This window comes from Podarcis pityusensis, assembly GCF_964106645.2.
Source record: "Podarcis pityusensis genome assembly, chromosome: 4".
NCBI lineage: Eukaryota > Metazoa > Chordata > Lepidosauria > Squamata > Lacertidae > Podarcis > Podarcis pityusensis.
In genome coordinates this window covers 17,504,172-17,530,312 of record NC_138027.1, presented here as the reverse complement: position 1 = coordinate 17,530,312, position 26,141 = coordinate 17,504,172, and the positions used below count along the sequence as shown (strand labels likewise).

General features: G+C 46.7%; 1 protein-coding gene across 1 annotated transcript in view; it reads left to right on the top strand.

Moving 5' to 3' along the window:
* The window catches only part of MAML2 (mastermind like transcriptional coactivator 2), a 153,882-nt gene that overhangs the window by 110,651 nt on the left and 17,090 nt on the right, over positions 1-26,141 (top strand). The window lies entirely within an intron of this gene.

The following is a 26,141-nucleotide window of genomic DNA, read 5'->3' as shown; positions in this document are numbered from 1 at the left end:
AGAAAGCACCCACGTTGCGTTGCCATTTGAATTGTATTGCTCCCAGTGCATGTGTGCCAGGGGCAAGGCTGGTGGAATCCAGATGGTGGTGCCAATGAGTACAGGTGTTTTGCTCCGTCGGGGCCATTCCCTAAGGCCTCATCACCACTCAAATGAGTCACACATCAGCTGCAGAGATGGGGGCAGCCGCACCAGTGGTGCCCTGCTGGGACCCAAGGGCCCTAGAATTTGCCTGAGGATCCTGTGTCCTGGCGCCAGGCCTGCACTGAGATATTGCTGGGAGCTTGAATGCATCTGTAGCAGACAAAATTAGGAGAAATTGCTGATGGCTCCCAGTACATTTCCAAGCACAATTCGAAGTGTTGGTGCTGACCTTTAAAGCCCTAAATGGCCTTGGCCCAGCATACCTGAAGGAACGTCTCCACCCCCATCGTTCAGCCCAGACACTGAGATCCAGCGCCAAGGGCCTTCTAGCGGTTCCCTCCCTGCGAGAAGTGAGGTTACAGGGAACCAGGCAGAGGGCCTTTTTGTTAGTGGCACCCGCCCTGTGGAACGCCCTACCCTCAGATGTCAAGGAAATAAACAACTATCTGACTTTTAGAAGACATCTGAAGGCAGCCCTGTTTAGGGAAGTTTTTAATGTTTGATGTTTTATTATGTTTTTAATACTCTGCTGGGAGCTGCTCAGCGTGGCTGGGGAAACCCAGCCAGATGGGTGGGGTATAAATAAATTTATTATTATTATTATTATTATTATTATTATTATTATTATTAAACCAGCCTCAAACTTACATGGAGAAATCAACAAAGGGTTGAAAAAATGAAATACTGAGAGAAACCAAGGTGGGCAGATTCGCCACTCAGTGGTTGAGCATCTGATTTGCATGCAAAAGGTCCCAGATTCAAACTCTGACATCTGTAGGGCTGGGAATGTCACGTGTTTGACACTGCCAGTCAGTGTTGACAGCCTTAAGTTAGACGCACCAGCAGTATGACTCAGTATAAGGCATATTTAGGTTCCTAAATATGGTGAGGCCGGTAGCAAAATGATAGCCGCACAAACATAAGAACATAGGAGTCCAGATGGAACTGAGCAAGGGCCTATACAGTCCAGTACTTTATTCCCACAGTGGCCGATCAGACGCCTGTGGGTTTGTGTCAGGTTTTTTGGGGGTTTTTTGCTTGAGCTCAGAATTTTCAGACATGTAAACAGAGAGGTGGCACAAGGCGAGGACTGTCTCCTGGCTGCTGATGCCTCAATGGCTTTTAACTGTGCATTCAGAAATGTTCCTCTGTACTCTGAGGGTAATGTTGCATTTGGTGGGATGTGCGAAATGTCTGCACAAACTCAGTCTAACATCTTCCTGTCAATCTCAGCTTTCTGACAGGGTTGCAATGTATTTATATTTATATCAGTCAATAACCAGTAGAGAAGGTAGGAAGAAAACAGAGCACATAAAACACTCAGGAGTTCCCACTCAGTCATAATAACAAACCATTGTCCGACATTATATGAATAAGCCTCAGGTTTATACGCTGCTCCTTCCTTCCTCCCTTGTTCTCATATGTTCATGGTTTGTATCAAACCACAGTTTCCTGTTTAATCCGAATAGAGGAAACTGTGGTTTGTACAAACCGTATTTTACTAACAAACTAGGAGACCAAACCACAGTCTAATATTGGTTCATTTCCTGGTTTGTTAACTGTCTTTTGTACAAACCACAGTTTCCTATATTCAGGAAATTGCAGTTTGCCACAAGCCATGAAAAAATGTTTTAAATCTCCACCCCTTCAATTGTAAGGAGGATGGCAGGGTATGGACCAGCATGCAGGTTCAATGCTCATCTTTGCTTGTGCAGCAAATACATAACCATGGTTTGCCATTACGTCTGAGCCGAGTCAGTATCCGTTCTGCAGAAGGAGGTTGTTCGTGACAAACTTGTTCGCTAACAGGCATCTGAAACGTTGTGGCAGAAGATTATTTCTCAGCCACCAGTGCTTACTAAGCAGAGTGCTTTCTTAATAAGCATTGCTACAGAGGCTGAATTGAGGCCACCGTTATTTAAAAAGCAGGGAAACGTAAGCACACAGGTCTCAAAAAACAGTTGTAGCTCTCCTGTCAAAGAAGGGTGCTGCAACTGGAACTCTTCCTAAATGTGTACATTGTTTTTATCCACAGCTGATAACCCTCTGTAATTTTCTGGCTCTAAAGTCTCGAAAAAGCACTTTGAGACATGTCTTTATCAAGCTAAAGCTTGCTAAGTGAAAGCACAAGGCTTATTTCTCTGCCTGTCACTGGCGCTTTGTGTCAGGCCACGGGTGGGGGAGGAAAGGATTTTCTAACTTCATGGCTTCTGCCTTTAGGGACTGAGCATACGATTGAAAGAGAAGCGCTTGGTTTCTCGAGAAACGGGGAAATGAAGGCAGTAGTTTGTGCCACCGTCCAGGATTCCCACCCACCCACAACCCTGCTTCTTCTGTGTTGCTTTGCAGGAGAGACTTTCCACATGCTTGTTCTTCCTTTCTCAAATTTCTACATTCTCTGTGATCTTCCACATTCCCCTTGAATACCAGTTTAGGTGAGATTTGGTAGCGTTGTACGTGCATGAGTGTGCAGCTGTGTGCACACGCACACATTCATACATGCACATGAAATTTCAGTCATCTTATCCCTGCTCCCCTTTCCAAAGTGACTGAAGTCGGGGTGGGAAGGGAAGAGAGATTAAGACCACATATTTAAAAAAATGTGTGTGGTATCTTACAATAACATACAAATCACGTGTTCAAGCACCTTTGGAAACTTGCTTGAGAACGATCTTGACCTCTGAGATGAACAAACATACCCCTACCCTATACTATTGACTGAGCTGCTCTGATGTCGCAGTGAGCTATGGGAGAATGACCCACAACCCATTGGCCTTATCAAATGTTTATTATGGGAAGGAAGCAGCGTAGCGGTGATCCTTTAAAAATATGCATTGCGAAAAGTGCAATTGCATGCGTAGAATTCCTTGCAGAGAGGGAGACTTACACATGTGCAGAACAATGGGTTTTTAGTGCAGGTCAATTGTACAGTCATACCTCGGGATGAATATGCTTCAGCTTAAATATTTTCGGGTTGCGCTCCGCGGCGACCCGGAAGTAACGGAGCGTGTTACTTCTGGGTTTTGCCCAGACACTGCATGCGCAGACACTCAAAATGACGTCATGCGCAGAAGCGACAAAACGCGACATGCAGTCATGTCTTACGTTCGCTTCAGGATGCGAACGGGGCTCTGGAACGGATCCCATTCGCAACCAGAGGTACCACTATACAGTGGTACCTCGGGTTAAGTACTTAATTCGTTCCAGAGGTTCGTTTTTAACCTGAAACTGTTCTTAACCTGAAGCACCACTTTAGCTAATGGGGCCTCCTGCTGCCGCCACACCGCCAAAGCACGATTTCAGTTCTCATCCTGAAGCAAAGTTCTTAACCTGAGGTAATATTTCTGGGTTAGCAGACTCTATAACCTTAAACGTATGTAACCTGAAGCGTATGTAACCTGAGGTACCACTGTACTGCTGTCAACTTTGATCCAGAGTGCATGTTTTTCCTGCAGAACATCCAGGCCTCTGTGCTCTATATCCCAAAGGTATCATCAGTTGTGGTAGTCTAGTGTCCCATCTTTTAAGAACCTGCCACCCTCAGGAGGTTTTTGGATTACAGCTCCCTTCACAGGCGTTGCTTGCTGTCAGGTGTTGCTCAAGGACATCTGTATCCCCCACCCTGATCTCAGGAAGGGATATGCTCAATCTGAATTAAAACACCCATAGTTTAAACATCGCATGATTCTGTTTTGTAAAATAGTCGTTTTTCTCTACGCTGCGTGACACATTAACCATATTGGCAAGCGCAGAAACAAAACAGAACACAGCTTTGGAGAGGAACCCTGTTATTAGCGTCACCTGTGAACACACCCAGATGGTTCTCTCCCCTCCCCAAAGGAGCTCAAAACAAGTTAGAAGCTATTAGTGACCCATTAACCAATGGATTTGCACATTAATAGTTCATTAAAGTCATATGTGAAAGGGAGGCGGGGAATTAGGGAGGCTGGAATGTTTGCTCTGAGGACCCGTAGATTCCACGGAGGGCAGCAGTCCTCAGCGCTCGCAGTGCTTTGATCAAAAGAAGACTGAAGCTAATGAGTCACTTCATTCGTCTCCAGTGCGCTGTGCGTCGTCCATTGGGGCGGGGACCTCTCTTTAAAGGAAAACCAAACAAACCATGGCCAGGTCTGTATTCGTCTCTCAATTAGTGAACCCACCGGCAGTGCAGTGCACTGAGTCTGAACAATAATAACATGGCCCTTCTGTTCCGGGGACAAGTGAAATTAAGCATACGGAGTCGAACACATGGAAGGTTTCTTCGCACATGGCTTCTCCGGGATGATGCTCAGAGGAACGTAGGAAGGTGATTTATGCTGAGTCAGACCCATCGGTCCATCTAGTTCAGTGTTTCTTGACACTGGCTGGCAGCAGCTCTCCAAGGTTTCAGACAGAGAGCCAGTGTGGTGTAGTGGTTAAGAGCGGTAGCCTCGTAATCTGGTGAACCGGGTTCGCTTCCCCGCTCCTCCACATGCAGCTGCTGGGTGACCTTGGGCTAGTCACACTTCTCTGAAGTCTCTCAGCCCCACTCACCTCACAGAGTGTTTGTTGTGGGGGAGGAAGGGAAAGGAGAATGTTAGCCGCTTTGAGACTCCTTTGGGTAGTGATAAGGCGGGATATCAAATCCAAACTCCTCTTCTTCTTCTTCTTCTTCTTCTTCTTCTTCTTCTCTCCCATCCCTACCTAGAGATGTCAAGGATTGAACTTGGAACCAGCGGCAGCTGGGACCCATTAGGCACGGCAGGGTGGTCAATAGAGGGTAGATTCAGAGCCAGCGACAGGCAAATCTGACTGATTGTAAGTCACAAGAGAGGCACCCGGGGGCTGCCTGGCTGAGCGCAGCCTGCGCCTGGTGGGGCATCTGCCTAAATGGACCAGCCTCTGTTGCTTGGATCCTTCTGCATACAAAGCAAATGTTCTGCCCCTGAGCTACGGGCCTCCCCCATGCAGGTGGGTCACAATCCTGGCCTCTTTAGGGTAAGCAGTGCCCTTCCATTGAGCAGAATTTTGGCCTTACTGCTGAAATCTGAAAGACCAAAGTCTGCCCTTGGCTAAAGGGCCATTGACTTGATCCAGCAGGATCTTCTTAGGGTCCTTAGAACTGAATTTAAGATGGGGGGAGTGGAACGAGAAACCGAGAGAAGCCAGAATTGACATATTTGCCAGTTCTCTAGTTCACAAGGACGTCTCTCTACTACAGCAGAGCTGCCCCTGGAACCAAAATGCTAGTTGTGCAAAAAAGGGCTTCAGAAGGCATGTCCGTGTTGCAGCCTCGAGACCTGCAGGCCCACTTTTAAGGCCTCTGTCTTCTGCCACATCAGAGTAAATGGGTCATGTTGTTCATGGAAATTACGCTGTGTGCATTGAAGCGGGTTTGTGTGTGTGTGTGAGCGGGCCACGGAGAGGGAAGGGCAAGCTCAGAATCATTTACTGCATCAAGAACAGGAGCACTAAAGAAACCATATATATCCATCAATCACTTTCTTTGTTGAGACTTCCTGAGAGATTGATGAATAGGCCCTCTGTGTGGAAATAGCAAGTTCGTAAAAGGCCCGTAAATTATAAATTTGTTCATCTCAAATACCGCATGAGCGAAAGGGACTACGAACTATTGACGCTGGAGGACAGCGAGAGCTGGTGATGAAGCCACAGGAGTCTGGAGTCAATGTCACCTAAGGGTGTTCAAGAGGAGCATTTATTTTATATATAGATATTATACTGTCCTTAAAGGGACCTTGACGGCTTTTTACAAAAAAAATTAAAACTCCAACAACAACATGAAATAATAGTCCGGATAAGTCACACAGCATTCAAGTAACCTTCCCAAATCAAAATCAAAATATTTATTTTAATGACATTTATATACCATACCCTCCAATATTTCTCTGGTGAAAACAGGGGCGTCCTGTTCCATAATAATGAGAATAATTTTATTGTTTATTCTCCACCCATCTGACTGGGTTACCCCAGCCACTTTGGGCAGCTTCCAACATATTAAAAACATAATTAAACATTTAAAAACTTCCCTGTACAGGGCTGACTTCAGGTGTCTTTTAAAGGTTGTATTATATTATATTATTACTTATCTCCTTGGCTTGGGTCGCATAACTCCACACCCTCCAACATTTCTCCAGTGAAAATAGGGGCATCCTAAGGAAAAGGATCAATTCAGAAACTGGCCCAGCTTATGTAAATCCGGGACTGTCTATGGAAAATAGGGACACTAGGAAAGTCTGATAATACCTCTTGATTGTAGTAAAACATCTAGTGGTTTGCGAGAAATAATAACCATTAAAACAAGGTGAAACTAACGTCAAATTGTAAGCGGAGCTGAAACATCCAGGGGTTAAAGGCCCATTTACAAATAGACAGGAAGGGAGCCAAGTGTACCTTCCCTTGAAAGCACAGTTTGTAAGTATGGGGTCAGCACAGAAAAGACCCTGTTTGTTGTGCCCTGACTAGTGAGTAGGACTACTATGGCCAGTCTTCAGGCTCAGGCAAGTTGAAGCAGGTGATCCTTCAAACAGCATGGTCCCAAACTGTTTACTTCTTTAAAGATAATCACCACCACCATAAATTGGGCCCATCAGCACATCTAGTACAGAATCAGTGCTGTATTTTCAGATTGCCCAACCGCCACAAGCAACCTAGAAGCTGTATTCTGCACCAGGTGAAGTTTGTTTGCTTGTTTAGATTCTCACCTGCCCTTCACCCCAAAGTCCCAGGGTGGCTTACAACAATGAAATACGCAATCATAAAAAAATAAAGCAGATATACCCATAAAACATGTGTAAAAGACAATTGAAAACGATTCCATATATTTAAAACAATGCAAACTTTATTTAAAAACAAACATAGGTACGCAAGCAATTAAACGTAGTTTCAATCCAGATAAATTGAGGGATAAAGATCTCCACTTATTTATCTTATTTTATTAAATTTATTTAATAAATTAAATTTATTGAAAAGGCTTGAAAGAAGAAGGTCTTCTGTAGCCTCCAAGCTATCTTCAAAGGCAGCCCCGGAAACAACGCATTTCAGTAGTCTAGCCTGGCTGTAACCGGGTCATGAGGGCCTATGGCAAGGTCCGTTTTCTCCAGATAAGGACACAGCTGGCGATTCAGCTGAAGCGGATGGGTACCATCCCTTGAGAGAGCTCCACTGTGCTGTAAATAACGTTCCACATGAATTCCTTTTTTAAAAATAAATAAATAAACAAGCAAAACCTGTAGCTCTCAGGGTGCAGTTAGACTCCAGCTCCCATCATCCCTTGCCGTTGGCCAGGCTGGAGTAGAATTAGATTTCACATGGTCTGGGCATCATGCAACCTGCAGTCACTCTCAGCATGGCCCACTTCTCCCAGCTACCTAGCTCATCACCCATCCTCTGCATCAGCCTTGGGCCCCCATATTGGACTACAACTCCCATCATCCTTAGCTAGCAGGTCCAGTGGCCAGGGATGATGGGATTTGTAGTCGCAACAACATCTGGGGACCCAAAGAGTGCTCCGTACGGTGGGGAAAACACCGGGGACGGAAATTTTAGCTGCCCCGGGATCATTGGGGAGCGCGGACTTCTACATGTTCTCCCAAAATCTCTGTTCAAGCGTTGAGGGACTTATTCCCCAGTTCACTCCCCGTTGATGCAGTTAGGGAGGGAAGTTTATAGTGTGAAGGGTGGGGGAAAAGAATGGGGGAGACAGACAGGGAAGGAAAGGTTGTGTGTCAGAGAGAGAGAGCAGGAAAAGTTGTGATCTCTGGGTGTGAATCAGAGGGTGTGGGGGAAGTTGTATGTCTGTGTGGATGAGGGAGGGGTGCTGCCTCTGGCGCTGCCCACTTCCAGGGCAGGCTGCCCCCCCCCCCCCCGCTTTGTGTAGCCTTTGTGCTCATTCCTGCCTTAAATGTTTATTTGACTTAAATAAAGGGACGCTGCAAAACTGCAACAAAGGGAGTGCCCATCTGAGCAGTTTTACGAGGGCCGAGAAGCAGAAAAGGGGGTGGGGTCCCTCGTAAGCAGAGCCCCTCGGAGAGTACGAAGATCAGCCCAAGCTGATTGTGAAAATTGAAAAGGTTTTTCTTCTGAACCGACTAATATGAGTCCTCTCTCCTGGAGACACATTTGCTTCATCCTTTATTTGGAAAGTTGTCTCACAAATGATCAAGCTGATTTGTTTTACGGTTGTTCAAATGATAACAAAGGGCACTTTCGCCAAATATTAGAACACTACGGAGCTGTATGGTCTTTTGAGGCAGACCTATCACAGGAGAGCTTGGGACGCGAGTAGCGCTGTGGGTTAAACCACAGAGCCTAGGACTTGCCAATCAGAAGGTTGGCGGTTCGAATCCCCGCGATGGGGTGAGCTCCCGTTGCTCGGTCCCTGCTCCTGCTCCCGTTGCTCGGTCCCTGCCAACCTAGCAGTTCGAAAGCATGTCAAAGCGCAAGTAGATAAATAGGTACCACTCCGGCAGGAAGGTAAACGGTGTTTCCATGCACTGCTCTGGTTCACCAGAAGCGGCTTAGTCATGCTGGCCACATGCTGGCTGTACGCCGGCTCCCTCGGCCAATAAAGCAAGATGAGCACCGGAACCCCAGAGTCGGTCACGACTGGAATTAATGGTCAGGGGTCCCTTTACCTTTACTACAGGAGGTGGCAGGATCTCCTTCGCTCAAGGTCTGTAAGCAGAGCTTGGATGGGCTACCTGTCAGGGACGTTGTAATCGTGGGTTTTCCTGAATCATCAGGGGGCTGGGACTAGCTAACCTTGGTATTCATGTGCCACCCATCCCACCACACACGGGCAAGTGAAAAATGTGAAAAGACCTTGCAAGCCCAGGTTTTTCCAATGCAGTACAGTATAGCATAGCTGAAGGCAGCTTTAATGCTTTCTTGTCATTGATTTACTTTTCAGCAAAATGGGGTAGGGGGGTGGACATTCCTTTGCTCTGCGCAGGGTGGTTTGCCTCCTCTTGCTGAGGAGAAACGTTTGTGAGGAAATGAGCAAGAACGTATGAGAATGTGGCCATCTAATGTCGAATGCTGCGGAGGGTGTAAAAACGGTGCTTCCTTCCATGGGAATGAGAGCCTCTGCCAAAGTGGGATGCCTGAGTCGTCCCCAGGGACTGGATCCCAACCCTGATTGGTCGAGACGACTGTGAGAAGTCCGAGCAGGCGGCTAGGAAAGATGTGGATCAGTGTCAGTATGTGAAACAGGAGGGAAGCCCCTTCTATCGATGCATCAGTACGGAGAGGGAGGAGAAGAGTGTTTATATACCCAAGGCCCGGATCCAGGAGCTAGCATCTGCAAAACAAAACAAAAACCCAGACACGTTTCCCTGTTAACCTCGCAATCTTTTTCAGCCGTTGTGGTTAAACCACAATGGTCCCACATGGTAGGAGGTATGCTATGGGAGTTCATTCCTTTTTCTGCTTTGAAAACACCCAAAAACGGCTTAGAAGAGGACGTGCCTTTCAAAAGAACGAAGGACTCCTCAGGATAACCTGTTTGTTCAGCATTCGTCCTGGTTTGCTCTTGCAAGGCTTGCCACTGGTTCGATTGCAGCTGCGTTTAAAGCGCCGCGACATGGCTTTAAACGCTCATGGCTTCCCCCAAAGGATTCTGGGAACTGTTGTTTGTTAAAGGGTCCTGGGTGTTGTTAGTAGAACCCTCCCTCATTCCCCTCCACAGAGCTACAATTCCCAGCGTCCCTCCGGAAAAGAGGGGTTGACTGTTAAAACTGCTTTGGGTACTGTACCTCTGCAAGCCTCAGCATGCACACACACACACATACCCCAAACATGCTGATCCCACACGCACAGACACCTTATTTTTGCTCCAGCCCTGTTGGCGCTCGTCCCCAGAGTTTGGTATTAGAGGGAGTTGTTTTGAAATGGAGGGGGTCACTGACGTTCAGAAAGGATTGCCAAAGGCCTCATAGTGAGCTCATTGCTGAGGTGATACTTGACCCAGGGATTTTCTGATTCATCATCCGGTCTTTGAGCTGCTACTCTGCACTTCCTTGTGATCTGTTGTTTCAGCAACCAGCTTACAGGATCGAGCTGTTAGTTCCTTGGCTGAACTACACTTCTAACGTGTTTCGGTATTTTTCTCACCTCCATGACAGCTCTAGGAGGTCTGAGTATCATTTTAAGGATGGGAAATTGCCCAAGACAGCCTAGCAAGTCCAAGGATGGACAGAGTTCTAAATCCACTTTTTTATTTTAAAAAAAACATAATTGGTAGTATCCATTACTTAATGGCTTGATCACTGATTAAAAATGGTAATTAATTGTGCCTCAGCATCTCCAAATTTCCACCACTTAAGCTCCTCTTCTCACTCTACAATTCTATGATTTTTTTATTTAACGTTCATGAAAATTTCTAGCAGACATCTTGTTGCGTGCAATTTTGACTAACGTACACATTTCTGCAAGCAGTTTCTCTCAGTATAATGTATTTTTGTATGTTTTTTTCACTAATTTTGTCATACATTTACACACTTTTACCTAATATGTGCATTTTTAAAAAAACCAACAGTGGTTGGTTGACGAACTGAATCCCAGCATTTGGATAAATGTGCATGGGGGGGGGGCTATGTTTTGCTTCTATTATTTTTTGGGGGGGTTGAATTTGATCGATCTGCTTTGAAAGGAAAACTGAACCAAAAATGTACCAAATCCCTGGTCTGGAGGCACCAGATTGGTATCACAGAGGAAGAGGAAGGGCCGTACTCTGATTGGCGGGTTTCCTCCAAGATGTCTGACAAAGGCCTTTTGTAGTTCTCCTCCTCCAGCTAAAGAATACAAAAATGAAATCTGGGGCGTTATACTTCCATAAAGCACAGACTCTTAGCCATTGCGCAGCTATTGTCTTTCCATTCTTCTGAATGTTGCTTCAAGCCTTGAGGGAGAAAGTATCATTTTCCTTCATCAGAGAAAAAAGGCTCATTAACACGGCAGTTTTAGAAGACTTAATAGCAAACTAAAAAAAACGATCCTTCAGATATGTATGTTTGATGTTTTGAGGTAACACTTTCACAAATCCCTCGGGAGGTGTAACCGTGGAATTTCTCTCACAGCCGAAAAGTAGAAACTCATTAACTATTTTGTGTGTGTGTGTGTGTGTGTGCGTGCACGCGCGCGCACACACACACACACACACACACACTTGAGATGAAAGGCATATCTGGTCATTGCTTGGTATAAACACATGTTCTATTTCCAATGGATTATATTTATTTTATTCATTATTACATTTAGATCCCCGCTTTCCAAGGAGCTCAGTATGGGGTTCATGGTTTTCTTCCTCATAGCAGCCCTGTGAGGAAGGTGAGGCTGGGAGACTGCGACTGGGCCTAGATCGCCCAGTGAACTCCTTGGCTAAGGGGAGATTTGAACCCTGATCTCCTGGGCTCTCTTTTTGCGCTCTGCTGTTTCCGTAGAAACTCACTGCCCCACACTGGGTCTCTTGTTGTCAAGGTACAAATGCTACCCAAAACAGAAATACAGGAGAACCAGGAAAGTTGGTGTTGCCCAGACAAATTCCCAGCTCGTTCAGGGAGTTTTTTTCTAGCCTTCCTGACTGGGGAGCCAGCCTGGGTTGACAGGAGCAATTGGAGACTGAAAATGCTTTTACTGCTCAAGAAGATGCTTCTAAACCATCACTATGGCAGCTCAGAGGGCCAAGGGTAACAGTTAAAAAGGTAAAAGGACCCCTGACCATTAGGTCCAGTCGTGACCGACTCTGGGGTTGTGGCATTCATCTCGCTTTATTAGCCGAGGGAACCGACATACAGCTTCCTGGTCATGTGGCCAGCATGACTAAGCCGCTTCTGATGAACCAGAGCAGCGCATGGAAACACCGTTTACCTTCCCGCCGGAGCGGTACCTATTTATCTACTTGCACTTTGATGTGCTTTCGAACTGCTAGGTTAGTAGGAGCAGGGACCGAGCAACAGGAGCTCACCCCATCGCGGGGATTCGAACCGCCGACCTTCTGATCAGCAAGTCCTAGGCTCTGTGCCATGGTTTTTCCAGTAGTGATGTATGGAAGTGAGAGCTGGACCATAAAGAAGGCTGATCGCCGAAGAATTGATGCTTTTGAATTATGGTGCTGGAGGAGACTCTTGAGAGTCTCATGGACTGCAAGAAGATCAAACGTATCCATTCTGAAGGAAATATGTGGCTCTGTGTTTTAACCCACAGCGCCACCCGCATCCCAAGGGTAACAGTTACACGTGGTTAAATTTGGGGATGAGGTTTAGGATAACGCTATGTCTTGGCTTGCTTCCGGGCAGCCTGTTTATTGAGCAGTTCTCCCACGATTCTGTAAGTGGTATAACGGTGCCTTAATTGTATGATGAGGATGTAGGTGCTATTTATTGAGCATTCGTTCCGATTAGTTTGCGGAGAGGTTAGATGAAGCAGCTAAGTGCTATTCCCGTCGTAACAAGTTTGTTGTTCGAAACCTCAGAATCGACCGTAAACGCGCAACCTAAATTTGCCAGCGTGTGATTGAATCCCACCTGAAAAATAGTAATAAAATCTGAAAGAACCTTTGAAGACCTCATCTCCTACCTACAGGAAAGGGAAGAAGCTACGCCCTGACTCCTCTGCAGTGTCCTCAATTTGAAGGGCTGTCCAGTCCAAGTCTGCTTTAAAGATGTTGTCGTTTAGTCGTGTCCGACTCTTCGTGACCCCATGGACCAGAGCACGCCAGGCACTCCTGTCTTCCACTGCCTCCCGCAGTTTGGTCAAACCCATGCTGGTAGCTTCGAGAACACTATCCAACCATCTCGTCCTCTGTCGTCCCCTTCTCCTTGTGCCCTCCATCTTTCCCAACATCAGGGTCTTTTCCAGGGAGTCTTCTCTTCTCATGAGGTGGCCAAAGTATTGGAGCCTCAGCTTCACGATCTGTCCTTCCAGTGAGCACTCAGGGCTGATTTCCTTAAGAATGGATAGGTTTGATCTTCTTGCAGTCCATGGGACTCTCAAGAGTCCTCCAGCACCATAACTCAAAAGCATCAATTCTTTGGCGATCAGCCTTCTTTATGATCCAGCTCTCACTTCCATACATCACTATTGGGAAAACCATAGTTTTAACTATACGGACCTTTGTTGGCAAGGTGATGTCTTTGCTTTTTAAGATAAAGCAACCCTAACAAGAGAGAGTAGAGGCCTTGGAATTGCCCTCAGATACTTAGCACCCGGACAGCAGAATGGGCCTGCTCAGACCAGCTCTCAGTGGTGAGAGGCCCTGCATTGCTATTTAAATGACTGCAATTACAAACAAAAATCCTTCTCTGCCTATAAATCAGCAAATGCAAATTCTATGCAGAACTGTGACCTCTTTCGTTGCCTTTTTGTAGGGATAAGTGGTCACTCTAAGAATTAACAGCTGCTCTTGGTTAAAGTTGGGCATGAGGTTGCCGGCAGTAATGACGTGTGTATATCCTGGAAGCAGCAATGAGTCGCAATTCCTGTATTTGCCAAAAAAATTAATATCAGAAACGAGACTTGGGTGCCTCTAATGCTGGGAGACGCCTATGCTCCACCCGAGTAGCAGACCTATTTATTTCAAGATCTGCCAGTGCCACCATCGTAATGGGAACCAGGGCTGACTCAGAATTTTTTCAGCTGCTTTCTAGAGCAAAAGGTGCACACTTCCCTATGTCTTGTTTGCCAGATTTCCCAGTGCCACGCATGGAACAAGTGGCTCTGCTGGAGCGAGGATAATATCGCTCTGTGGTTCCACATGCTGATTGGGGGTGTGGGTTCCCAACCTCTTGTCTACTACAGAGGCAATCAAACGTGGCCCATCCATACTGAACTTCACCTTGAGAAATGTCTTTAGCTATAAATCATTCCGACTCAGAATATCACTTACTCATTCGTGAGCAACACTATTTCTTGTAAACCTGAATCACTGGTTTGCCTGGCAATATCTGCCTCCACCTTTTCTTTTCCCACTCCCCCCCCCTTTTTTTATTTTCCTTTCGTTTCCTTTGCTTGCTTTTACTTCACATGAAATGAGCATACTTGGGTCTAAAAAGTTGCCAGAAATCGTTTTCTTTCTGGGACAAAGGAAGGCCGACGAAGCAACGTTCGCTACACTCCTCTTCCATGGCTTCTGGCCAAGGCTGCTGAAGTCCAGGCTTGCCACTAAATCAGAGAAATGAACCCTCTCCTGTCTCACCCCCAGCATTGATAAACGCTGCCAAGACCACATCCTAAGCTGGAACCCTACAGGGAAGATATGTCTCACATGGCAAGACTCCTGTAACTGGAATGCAGCTTTCTTCCATGTCTGTCTGTCTCTCCCCTGCCCCACCCTCTTAGGGGAAGGGACGTATCTCAGAAGCGTGCAGAAGGCTCCTGGATCAATCCCCAACATCTTCAGGAAGGGCTGGGGAGGATTCCTTACCTGAGACCCTGGAGACCAGCTGCCAGTCAGTGTAGACATGCCTGAGCATCTTCCTGTGTATCTTCCTGTGGCCTGATGGACCATAGGATTGATTGCTGATGTAATGAAATCAATAAATAGCCATGGAGAACATTAGCAAACTTTCCCAGTGTCCCTATTTTCCAGGGACAGTCGCAGATTTCTGGAACCTGGATTCCAGTTTCTGATTTGATCCCGGAATGCCCCGCTTTTCCTTGGGACGTCCTTATTTCCATCGGAGAAATGTTGGAGTATGCATGAGCAGGTTTTGACGCGTCATAAAATGCCACCTTACCACATGGGATCACTTTCTCAAGCCCACTCTGTTTAGAATCATAGAATTGTAGAGTTGGAAGGGACCCAAGGGTCATCTAGTCCAACCTCCTGCGACACAGAAATCTCAACTCAACTCAAGCAACCATGACATAATGGCCATCCAACCTCTGCTTAAAAACATCCAGTGAAGGAGAGTCCACCATCTCCCTAGAGGGAGTCTGTTCCACTGTCAGAACAGTCAAAAAGTTCTTCCTGAGGTTGAGTAAGAATTGCCTTTCTCGTAACTTCGGATCCATTTCATTTCACACCATAGGTAGAGAATTTGTGGCGTTCCGGAAGTTTTCAGTGGACTACAGCTCCCAACGTCCTTGACCATTGGCTATGGTGGCTGGTGGCCTAGAGCTGAAGGATTAATTAATTGAATTAATTTTATAATGAAATTATTTTAGAATGTTGTATTTATTTTACTGTTGTTAGCCGCTCTGAGCCCGGCTTTGGCTGGGGAGGGCAGGATATAAATAATTTATTATTATTATTATTATTATTATTATAAGGAGGTTGTTAGTCCAACAATATCTGGAAGGTCATGTCTTCTTCCTCCGTGTTCTGCAGTCTGAAGGGAAACCCTGTCTCTTGGCCACTCTCCTCAAAAAATGGCAGGGTGACAGGAATCGCCCCTTGTTCGGTCATGATTTGAAGTCATCTATCTCCTGTTGACTCTGCTAATTCCCATCACCATCCTAAAGTAGGAAACAGGAGGGAAAGAATTGTTTCGTTTATTATACAAATGCCAACAGATGCTTAAAGACTCTGTTTCAAAACCTGTGGCACAAAACCGTGACATGTTTTATATGGTTTGGCGAAAGCTCTGTGTGGCCAGCAGCAGAAGGTATCTATTGATACCTTAAGAGAAATGTGTGCAAAATGTTTGTGCGTGTGTATGTGTGTTTAAAGCCTTTTATGGGTCTGTTTTGATTCTCAATCTGTGCTGATTAAAAAGGATGATCAGAAACAGAAACAAAAGCTACCTCTAAAAGGAGATTTAATCCTCGAGAAAAAGAAGTACTTCATTTATCGCAACTGTACTTATCTCACACAGAGCAAGGGGATTATGCTTTTGTGTTCACAGTGATTGTGGCGAGACAGTTGCTAACATAATAGACTTGCTGGCCTGCCGAAACCAAAACATTTTTTTAACAGTCATTCAGACTTTGCATCTGACTTCCAAGGAGTGTGTTGGTTTCAACAAAAAATTGGTCTGCCCTCTTGTTTGAGGAAAGTGGGTGAAGTATTCCCCCATAGGGATGCGGGTGGCGCTGTGGTCTAAACCAGGGGTCAGCAAACTTTTTCAGCAGGGGGCCGGTCCACTGTCCCTCAGACCTTGTGAGGGGGCCGGACTATATTTTTTTAAAAAATAACGAATTTCTATGCCCCACAAATAACCCAGAGATGCATTTTAAATAAAAGCACACATTCTACTCATGTAAAAACACCAGGCATGCCCCACAAATAACCCAGAGATGCATTTTAAATAAAAGGACACATTCTACTCATATAAAAACATGCTGATTCCTGGACTGTCCACGGGCTGAATTTAGAAGGCAATTGGGCCGGATCCAGGCCCCGGGCCTTAGTTTGCCTACCCATGGTCTAAACCATCGAGCCTCTTGGGCTTGCTGATCATAAGGTTGGCGGTTCGAATCCCCACGATGGAGTGAGCTGCCGTTGCTCTGTCCCGGCTCCTGCCAATCTAGCAGTTCAAAAGCACGCCAGTGCAAGTAGATAAATAGATACCGCTGTGGCGGGAAGGTAAACGGCGTTTCTGTGCACTCTGGCTTCCGTCACGGTGTCCTGTTGCGCCAGAAGTGGTTTAGTCATGCTGGACACATGACCAGGAAAGGCTGTCTGCAGACAAACGCTGGCTCCCTCTGCCTGAAAGCGGAGATGAGCGCCGCACCCCAAAGTCAAATTCCACTGGACTTAACCGTCCAGGGGTCCTTTGCCTATTAGACACAACATAGATGGTGTGGAGGTGACAATGCAGGCTTCAGCCCCTCCCCCCAATGTAGCAGTCTCTCCACTTATGCCTCCACCAGCGGTGGTAGAAGCCATAACCTAAATCAGATGTAGCAGTGTTGCATCTCTGTTGATCTTCTTCCAATTTACATCGTGCTTAGAGGAGACCCACTGAAACCAAGAGGCTCAATATAGTCCATGCAGTTTTATTTTTGGCAACGTGCAAAGCAGCCACATTGGGGAGACAGCGCTCAGTCCGCAACCGAGAAACCCACGCCCACTCCTGTTTGAATGCACATCTGTGTGTCAACATTTGTGCTTACACGCAGGCACGTTTGCAAATTGCATGTCAGCCGGTGTCCTCTGTACGGGGGAGCGTGGTGTAGTAGGTGAAATAGGAATTATTTGATAAGCAATATATTCTATAAACACATTTCTCTAGCTACATTTTCTAGTACAAAGAAAACACTTCTTCAAGAGGGTACATAAAAGTATACACTCAAGCACATTTGAATCAAATAATCAAATACATTTGAAACAAGTGGTTGTAGCATTAAGGTACATTCTCTAGGCGATGAGAGTGGGAGAAAAATACGTTTAGATAGAAGATACATTTTGATACATTCAGGAAACAGATACAGCATTTAGACCAAAGATGTTCTGGAAGTCAATGGAAAGATACAACAAAAAGAAGGTATATTCTTAGTGAATAGTGAATATTCAGAAGATACGTTTCTTGAAGTCCAAGGCACAGCTTACATTCTTGTAGGATATTAAAGCAGAATACTATATATTTGATATTGGTAGGGTCATTTTCCTTTATTCCCCTCTTTGACCCTGATTTTCTTACAACATAGGCGACCACCCTGGCGTGGGAAAAGCACTAAATAAAATCAGGTCCTTGGGGCATCCAAGAAGCCCGATTCAGATTCTTTCAGACCAGACTGGAGTGGCTAAAATCTATTCCAAACCGGATTCACTCCCCAAGTCCATTAAAAAATAAAAAAAAATAATCCACTTTGAGAAGCTTTCTCCACCCCACCCAAGAAGGACCTCATGGTGCTCACACACCCCATCTCCTCCCTGTTTCCTTTGTGTCGGCACAAAAGAATTTGGCCTCTGGGATTGGCTGGGAAGAGATCAGTGCAGCCATGTGTAAAGTTTGCAAGGCACGGGAGCAAACGTGTCATTAAACATTAGAAGTCATTCAATCACACCCATGTCTTCATTGACTGAAGGAAAAAGGGGGAGAGGGCGAGTCTCCGTACAACCAGGCGCGGAGAAAGGTGGCTCTCTTCAAAGCTGCCCCTTTCCTTGCTGTCTGCATCGCCTGCTTTCGTGGTGGGTGTTTGAGGAGCAGGGTCTGCTTCTTCCAATTCTGCTTTGTGTTTCCTCCTTCCACGACGATCTAGGTTACATAACCCGCTTCCAGGGAAACTCAGTAATTTGCTTCAACAAATAGAGTGAAAAGGTGAAGTGCCCTGATCCGAACGGTTAAGTCAGCTCCCAGCTATTTTTAAACTTGCGGTTGGCCTTCCTGAATACCTGCGTGCCTGTGATGTCAGCTTAGGCCCAGGGAGAGAAAAGTTAGCAGGCAGCGAAGAAGAGGGATGGCAACCGGCGTATTATTGTTTCCGTGCGCACAGAGAGAGAGAGAGAGAGAGAGAGAGAGGAGGGAGAGAAAGAGAGAGTCTTTTTTCCCATAGATTAAGTGGGAGGGGAAAAATAAACAAGACGGCAGGAGGAAAATGAACACGGAACAATTATAATAAGAGATGTCTTAATTGCCTCTGGCACAAAATAAGAGCTCTGCGAGATGTTGGAGGCAGGCGCCACCTGCCGGCTGCAAGGGGCGTTTTCGGAAAACATCAGGAACAGAATTGAAAGTTGGACAGCCAATGTTTGAGCTGGGCAGATGCTGTGCATTTAAAGTGCACACATTCCCCAAGGAATCACTCCTCACAGAACTACAGTTCCCAGCGGCCCTTAATGAACTATACCGTTCCCAGAGTTCTTTGCCAGTGTAGAAATGTGCTTTGAATATGTCGTGTTTAGGCAGCCCAAATGTTGCGCAGCAGAACATAGGAAGCCATACCCTCCAACATTTCTCCGATAGAAATAGGAACATCCCATTCCATAATGATAATTTTACTATTTATACCCCACACATCTTACTGGGTCGCTCCAGCTGCTCTGAGCAGCTTCCAACATATATAAAAAACATAATAAAACATTAAACATTATTTTTTTAAAAAAACTTCCCTATACAGGATTGCGTTCAGACAGCTCAGGGGTGAGATAACGCCATACCCTCCAATGTTTCTCTGATGAAAACAGGGACATCCTGCCATACCCTCCAACATTTATTCAGTGAAAATAGGGACATCCTAAGGAAAAGTGGGACATTCCAGGATCAGATCAGAAACTGAGACAGTTTCTCTAAATCAGGGACATCCCTGGAAAATAGGGACACTTGGAGGGTCTGTGTGCTTTCCACTATTTTCAGCTAGGAAATACAGGGTTTCAGGCAGGGCAGTTTTCCGGCCCTACCTGCGGATGCCAGGGATTAAATTTGGGACCTTCTGAATGCAAATCCCCTTCCCCATCGTTTATCAATGCTCTTCTTAAAATGTGACACGTGCACACCAGACCTGGACACAGTATTCCAGATGTAGCCTGACATAGGAAGATACCTGCTGGATCAGAACCGAGATCCACCTAGTCAAGAAGCACCACGATTCCAACAGCAATACCCAAGAGATACTTTGAGGAAACCGCCAAGGAGAGCTCAAGGGCGAAAAGTTTCAGTTGCAGGAGATTAGGAATCTTTCTTTGATTGCTTTGGGGATTTGATTTCAGTTGCTTCTTGCAAGGATCCCCTTAAAGCAGGGGTCTTTTTCTCTGGTCCCATATATCTAGACTACGTTAGGCATCGTAAATTGGAGAAACAGAGATTAGTGAGCAGGGAGAAGGTTAAACTCATCGCTGAGATCTTTTGGACTTATTGCTTTGTCACCTGAAGGCTACCGGAGTCATTTGTTGATTCTAGCTGCATGCTGATGCTATCTTTTCTGTTGAGTTGATGTACAAGCTTGGAAGGGGATCAAAGCTCAGTGGCGCAGAACACATGTTTTGCACGGGGGAGAGCCCTGAAAGCACAAGTCGGGGAGCTGTTAACCGACCAGGGATCCCAGGCATGTTGTTGAAAAGCACAGGTTGTATACAGGCTTAGCCATATTAAACTCATTGAAATAAATGGGTTTTAAACTACTGTATTTTTCACCCCATAGGACGCACTTTTTCCCCTCCAAAAATGAAGGGGAAATGTGTGTGCGTCCTATGGGGCGAATGCAGGCTTCAGGAAGCTATCCGCAAGCCTTGGGAGCCTGCGGGAGTTCCCGCCGGTCTCCCAAGGCTTCCGGAGAGCTGCCTGCATCCCGAAGCCCAGGGCGCGCTGAGAAGCACGCCCCGGGCTTCGGGCAGCTCTCCGCAAGCCTGGGGAGACCGGCGCGACTTCCCACCGGGCTCCCTAGGCTTGCGGATAGCAGCCTGTTCTGGGGGCTGGGGTCAGGGGAAGCTCGGGCTTCCCCCGCCCCAGCCCCACACCTGGGGGGGAAATTTTAAAAAAATTATTTATTCCCCCCCCCCAAACTAGGTGCGCCCTATGGGCCGGTGCGCCCTATGGGGCAAAAAATACGTTACCTATAGAACTGTAGTGTGGATCGGGGTATTGAAGACCTTGTAGTGCAAGCCCCTGTTTGAAGGGACCACGAGGGTCAATCTAGTCCAACCCCTGCAAATGCTCTACCGACTGAGCTATATAGTTCAGCAGCGCAGAAGTCTGCATGTAGACTCAGTCTCCTGATTGCTTGGGGAAAGCCCTGGGGAGAAGGGGACTCTCGTTCTCGGCAACTGATTCATGTTATAAGACCTAGCGGAGATGAGCTGCTGTGCTCGATAGGCCTGACACACAGCCAAGGGAAAATCATGTTTTTTGCTAATAAAGAGTTAACTCTAGCTTTGGACGGTGTGATTTACTGCCGGCTCTCTCTTTGGCAGGAGAGTCCCAAGATCCAGGCAGAGAAGCCTGGAGGGTTACACTAGCCCCCTGATTAGGGCCGGCCCAAGGCATTTTGTTGCCTGAGGCAACAGACAAGATGGCGCCCTTCCCCAAGACACACACGGAAGCCAATTGGACTGGTAGTTGAACCTTACTCCAATACTAGTGAAAGGACAATGTCTTCCACTGCACTTGAGGGCAGCAGGCTGTTGCAGGTGGTACAGGGCTCTCATAGCTCTGGCCAGTCCCCGCTCCTCAGCAACTGCCGCCTGAGGCAGCTGCCTCACTCTGCCTCATCGTAGGGCTGGCCCTGACCCTGACCCTGAGATTACCTACCCCTGGGCTCCTACACTGACGATTCAAACCCAGCGTCCTACGTGGAAAGCTCAAGTGTTGTACCTGGTATCTTCTGCATTTGAAAGCATGAACAGTGGTACCTCGGTTTATGAACTTAATCCGTTCCGGAAGTCCGTTCTTAAACCAAAACCATTCTTAAACCGAGGTGTGCTTTCCCGAATGAGGCCTCCTGCCGCCGGTGCCCTTCCACCGTTCGGCTTCCATTCTTAGACCGAGGTAAAGTTCGCAAACCGGGACACTACTTCCGGTTTTGCGGAGTTCGTAAACCGAATGGTTCGTAAACAGGGCTGTTCTTAAACCGAGGTACTGCCACTGTACTCTCTCCCACTGAATGCAAGGAGAAAGATGGCACAATGTAAAACCTCTGGGTGCCCGACAGTTACACAGTTCCTAAGAATAACTGCTGCCCCATGTTGTCTTTTTTTTCTCCCTCCCACCCACCCCTCTTTTTGGATTGCTGGAACGAACTGAGGATGGCCTCAGCAGGACAAAATGTAGCTATGATCTCACTGTCAGGCCTTGAGCACGAGAAGAATGTGTAATGAAACGCTGGCATGCATACCTGTGGTTGGGGTGACTGAAAAGAGAGAGGGAAGCGAGCAACTTTTTCTGTTGTTAATTTCCAAACTCTGCAAAAGAGGACAATCACCAGTCAGGCATGTATTATATCAGGCCTCAAATATCTTTTTATTTACTGTAAGGTGGGAAAGATAATTTTACCTCCTGCTTTCTCCTCCACCTCCTCCCTGCTTTTTAAAAGACAATTCCTTTCAGCCACATTTTCTCCCTTCCCTGGAAGAAATTGTGCATGATTATGGCAAAGAGGCAGCGTAAATGAAACAACTGAGTCATGCTAACACACATTACTCATGGCTCGAGTAATCTTTCCTTCTCTATCTCAGTTCCTCCGTGCCATATAAAAGATTACTTTAATCTCTTAAGAACATGACAGTGTCAGAATATTTTCTTTCTCTCTCCGCTCCTTTCTTGTTCACCTACACACACACACACACACACACACACACGTATCATTTCATTACGTTTTTTAAAATTATATTTCCGTGCTGCTTTTCACTGACACAAATCACAAAGCTGCTCACATGCAATAACAGTAATAAGAACACCACAGTTGCAACATGAATCACATAGAATAATCAACCATCCATTGGTAGTAATTACAAGTCATCAGCAAAACAGCCCCCTTCTATAAAACACTATTAACAAAACAACTAAAAAAATAAGCTTAGCAGCACAACCACAACAAAAGTCATGTTATAAGGTTCACAAAGCACTACAGCACTCATAATCCACAAAACAATATTAGCGACATGAACCAACTAACAACTGAAAACAAACCAAGCATGGCCCTTCCTGTCCTCCACCCAGGCAAGTGAGAACCATAGAATAGCAAAGTGTGGAAGGTACCCAGGGGTCATCTAGTCCAACCCTCTTGCAATGCAGGTATCCCAGCTAAAGCATCCAAGACAGATGGCCATCCAGCCTCTGCTTTAAAACCTCCAAGGAAGGAGAGTTCACAACCTCGCGAGGGAAGCTCTGTCGAACTGCTCTTATCATCAGAAAGTGCTTCCTGGTGTTTAGTCGGAATCTCCTTTCCTGTAACTTGAAGTTGAAGCCATTGGTTCAAGTCCTAGCCTCCAGAGCAGGAGAAAACAAGCTAGCTCCATCCTCTGTGGGACAGCCCTTGGGATATTAGAATCATTATGAAGGATACTTTCCAGCCAGGCAAATATACTCTCAGAGATTTAGAAGCAAGGCTGGGAAAAGTTGTGGCCTGAGAGGTAGCAAGGTCCAGATCAAAATACTTGGAGGGTTTCTTTTGGCTCCTGGGCTTGTGATTCTCCATTGCTGGTGCAAACTGTGGAACAAGAAGGACCTTTGGTCTGGCTCAGCAAAGAACCAGTGTTCCGACTCAGCTTTCTATATTCCCATGAGACTCCTTGGTTTTAACTGATCTTATGGTAAAGGTAACCCAGGGACGCGGGTGGCGCTGTGGGTAAAACCTCAGCGCCTAGGATTTGCCGATCGCATGGTCGGCGGTTCGAATCCCCGGGGCGGGGTGAGCTCCCGTCGTTCGGTCCCAGCTCCTGCCCACCTAGCAGTTCGAAAGCACCCTTAAGTGCAAGTAGATAAATAGGTACCGCTTTATAGCGGGAAGGTAAACGGTGTTTCCGTGTGCTGCTCTGGTGCCGGTTCGCCAGAGCAGCTTCGTCACGCTGGCCACGTGACCCGGAAGTGTCTACGGACAGCACTGGCTCCTGGCCTCTAGAGTGAGATGAGCGCACAACCCTAGAGTCTGTCAAGACTGGCCCGTACGGGCAGGGGTACCTTTACCTTTTTATGGTAAAGGTAAAGGGACCCCTGACCATTAGGTCCAGTCGCAGACGACTCTGGGGTTGCGGCGCTCATCTCGTTTTACTGGCTGAGGAGCCGGAGTACAGCTTCCGGGTCGTGGCCAGCATGACTATGCCGCTTCTGGTGAACCAGAGCAGCACACAGAAACGCCATTTACCTTCTCACCGGAGCGGTACCTATTTATCTACTTGCACTTTGACGTGCTTTCAAACTGCTAGGTTGGCAGGAGCAGGGACCGAGCAACGGGAGCTCACCCTGTCATGGGGATTCGAACCGCCGACCTTCTGATCAGCAAGCCCTAGTCTCTGGTTTAGACCACAGCGCCACCCGCGTCCCTCGATCTTAGGGTACCCTGCCCTGATATCACTCTCTGGTGAGGGGCAGCTTTAAAACATTTGAGGTAGATGAAGAAAAGGCATCTTGCAAAACAAAACAAAAATCTCTAGGAAGGTGGAATTGGGACATTGACTTCCCACGGAGAGGGATACCCAGAAAGCTGGGCTCTCCTCCACCCCACTTCCCAGCACAGTGGGTCTTTCCTTCTCCTGAGTTGGTGGGAGGAACACACCTCAATTTGCAAGGGGCCGCAACAGACAACACAGGCACGCTCTGGCAGCCTCCGCAAGGAAGCTCCTGCCAAGTCAGAGCGGTGACTTTGTGGGGATCACAGTTGGATCTGTGCCTCTTGGAGGCCTTCCCAAACCTCAGACAAGGAACCTTTTGGGAACGTTGTCTGAGGTTTCTCAGCCCCCAGATCTGACCTAAAATGACATTTAGGTCAGTCAAACTCTCGTCCTGAGTTTTTGCTTTAATTACCGCACAGTTTCAGTGGGGTTCTTCCTATGTCATATTTTAATTAGGGATGTTTGTGTTTTAATGCTTGCCTCATTGAATTCCATCCTTGTTTGTTTGTTTTTGTTTTTTTAATTAAATTTTTATTCAGTTTTCTTTTTCATTCGTTACATACATCTCATATCCGTAACATTTTCTGTTCGTTCCTTCCTCCCTCCCCTCCTAGGCTTCCCCCAACTTCCGCTTCCGGTTTGTTTCTGCTTTCACCCACCTTGATACCTAATAAAAGAAAAAATATTAATAGTATACTTACACAATAACATCTGAACTATAAACATAAAAATGAAAATAAGTACACCATATTATTTCCCTATCTTCGACACATTTTCTAATACAGTGGTACCTCGGGTTAAGTACTTAATTCGTTCCAGAGATCCGTACTTAACCTGAAACTGTTCTTAACCTGAAGCACCACTTTAGCTAATGGGGCCTCCTGCTGCTGCTGTGCCGCCAGAGCACGATTTCTGTTCTCATCCTGAAGCAAAGTTCTTAACCCAAGGTACTATTTCTGGGTTAGCGGAGTCTGTAACTGGAAGCTTATGTAACCTGAAGCGTATGTAACCCAAGGTACCACTGTACTAATGATGTGAATGTTTATTTAAATCCTGCCATCTATAGACTTTCTTTTTTTCTGCTTAGAATCCTGTCTTGGTAAGGTAAAGGTAAAGGGACCCCTGACCATTAGGTCCAGTCATGGCCGACTCTGGGGTTGCGGCGCTCATCTCGCTTTATTGGCCAAGGGAGCCGGCGTACAGCTTCCGGGTCATGTGGCCAGCATGACCAAGCTGCTTCTGGCGAACCAGAGCAGCGCACGGAAACGCCGTTTACCTTCCCCCTTGACCGGTACCTATTTATCTACTTGCGCTTTGACGTGCTTTCAAACTGCTAGGTTGGCAGGAGCAGGGACCGAGCAACGGGAGCTCACCCTGTCATGGGGATTCGAACCGCTGACCTTCTGATCGGCATGTCCTAGGCTCTGTGGTGTAACCCACAGCGCCACCCGCGTCACAAATGAGTTTCCATTATATACCTTGTGGTTAAATTGTGCGTCACCAGCAAACGCAAATATCATGTGGGTCCCAGCCGACTGTGTTATACTCAATGTATAAGGGAAAGGATCTGTTATTTGAGTCCATTGCTTTTCTTGGGGCCTGTGGTGAGTAAGACTGACATTGGCCACAACCCTGTGACCAATAGACCCGTAGAATCGTAGCAGGGGTATGGCATGGGCGAGCAAGAGGAATAGCAAGGGAGCTGAGATTGTGGCAGTGGGTGGGAGCTGAGCAGGGGAGCAGTGTGGCAGTGCAGGTGGCGGCAGCGAGCAAGCTGGGTTTGCAGTGGCCTGACAGGTGGAGCAAGGGGTGTGGTGCAGTAGCACAGGTGGCCAGAGTCAGTGAGGTATCTGGGCTTGCAGGGGTGTAACAGGTTGAGCAAGGAGTGGCACAGGTGAGCTGCAGAGGTTTGGTGAGAAAAGGGAAAGGTTTGGGAGGGAAAAGGCTTGGGCAAAGGACTAAGGGTAGGGGGCTTTGGTGGGAGGGGGTGGTGGAGGTTGGAGAGGGGTTGGCAAGCAAAGTTTGGGGGGGAATTAGCCCCTAGAATGTAAGTATGTGTTTATAAAGATATATA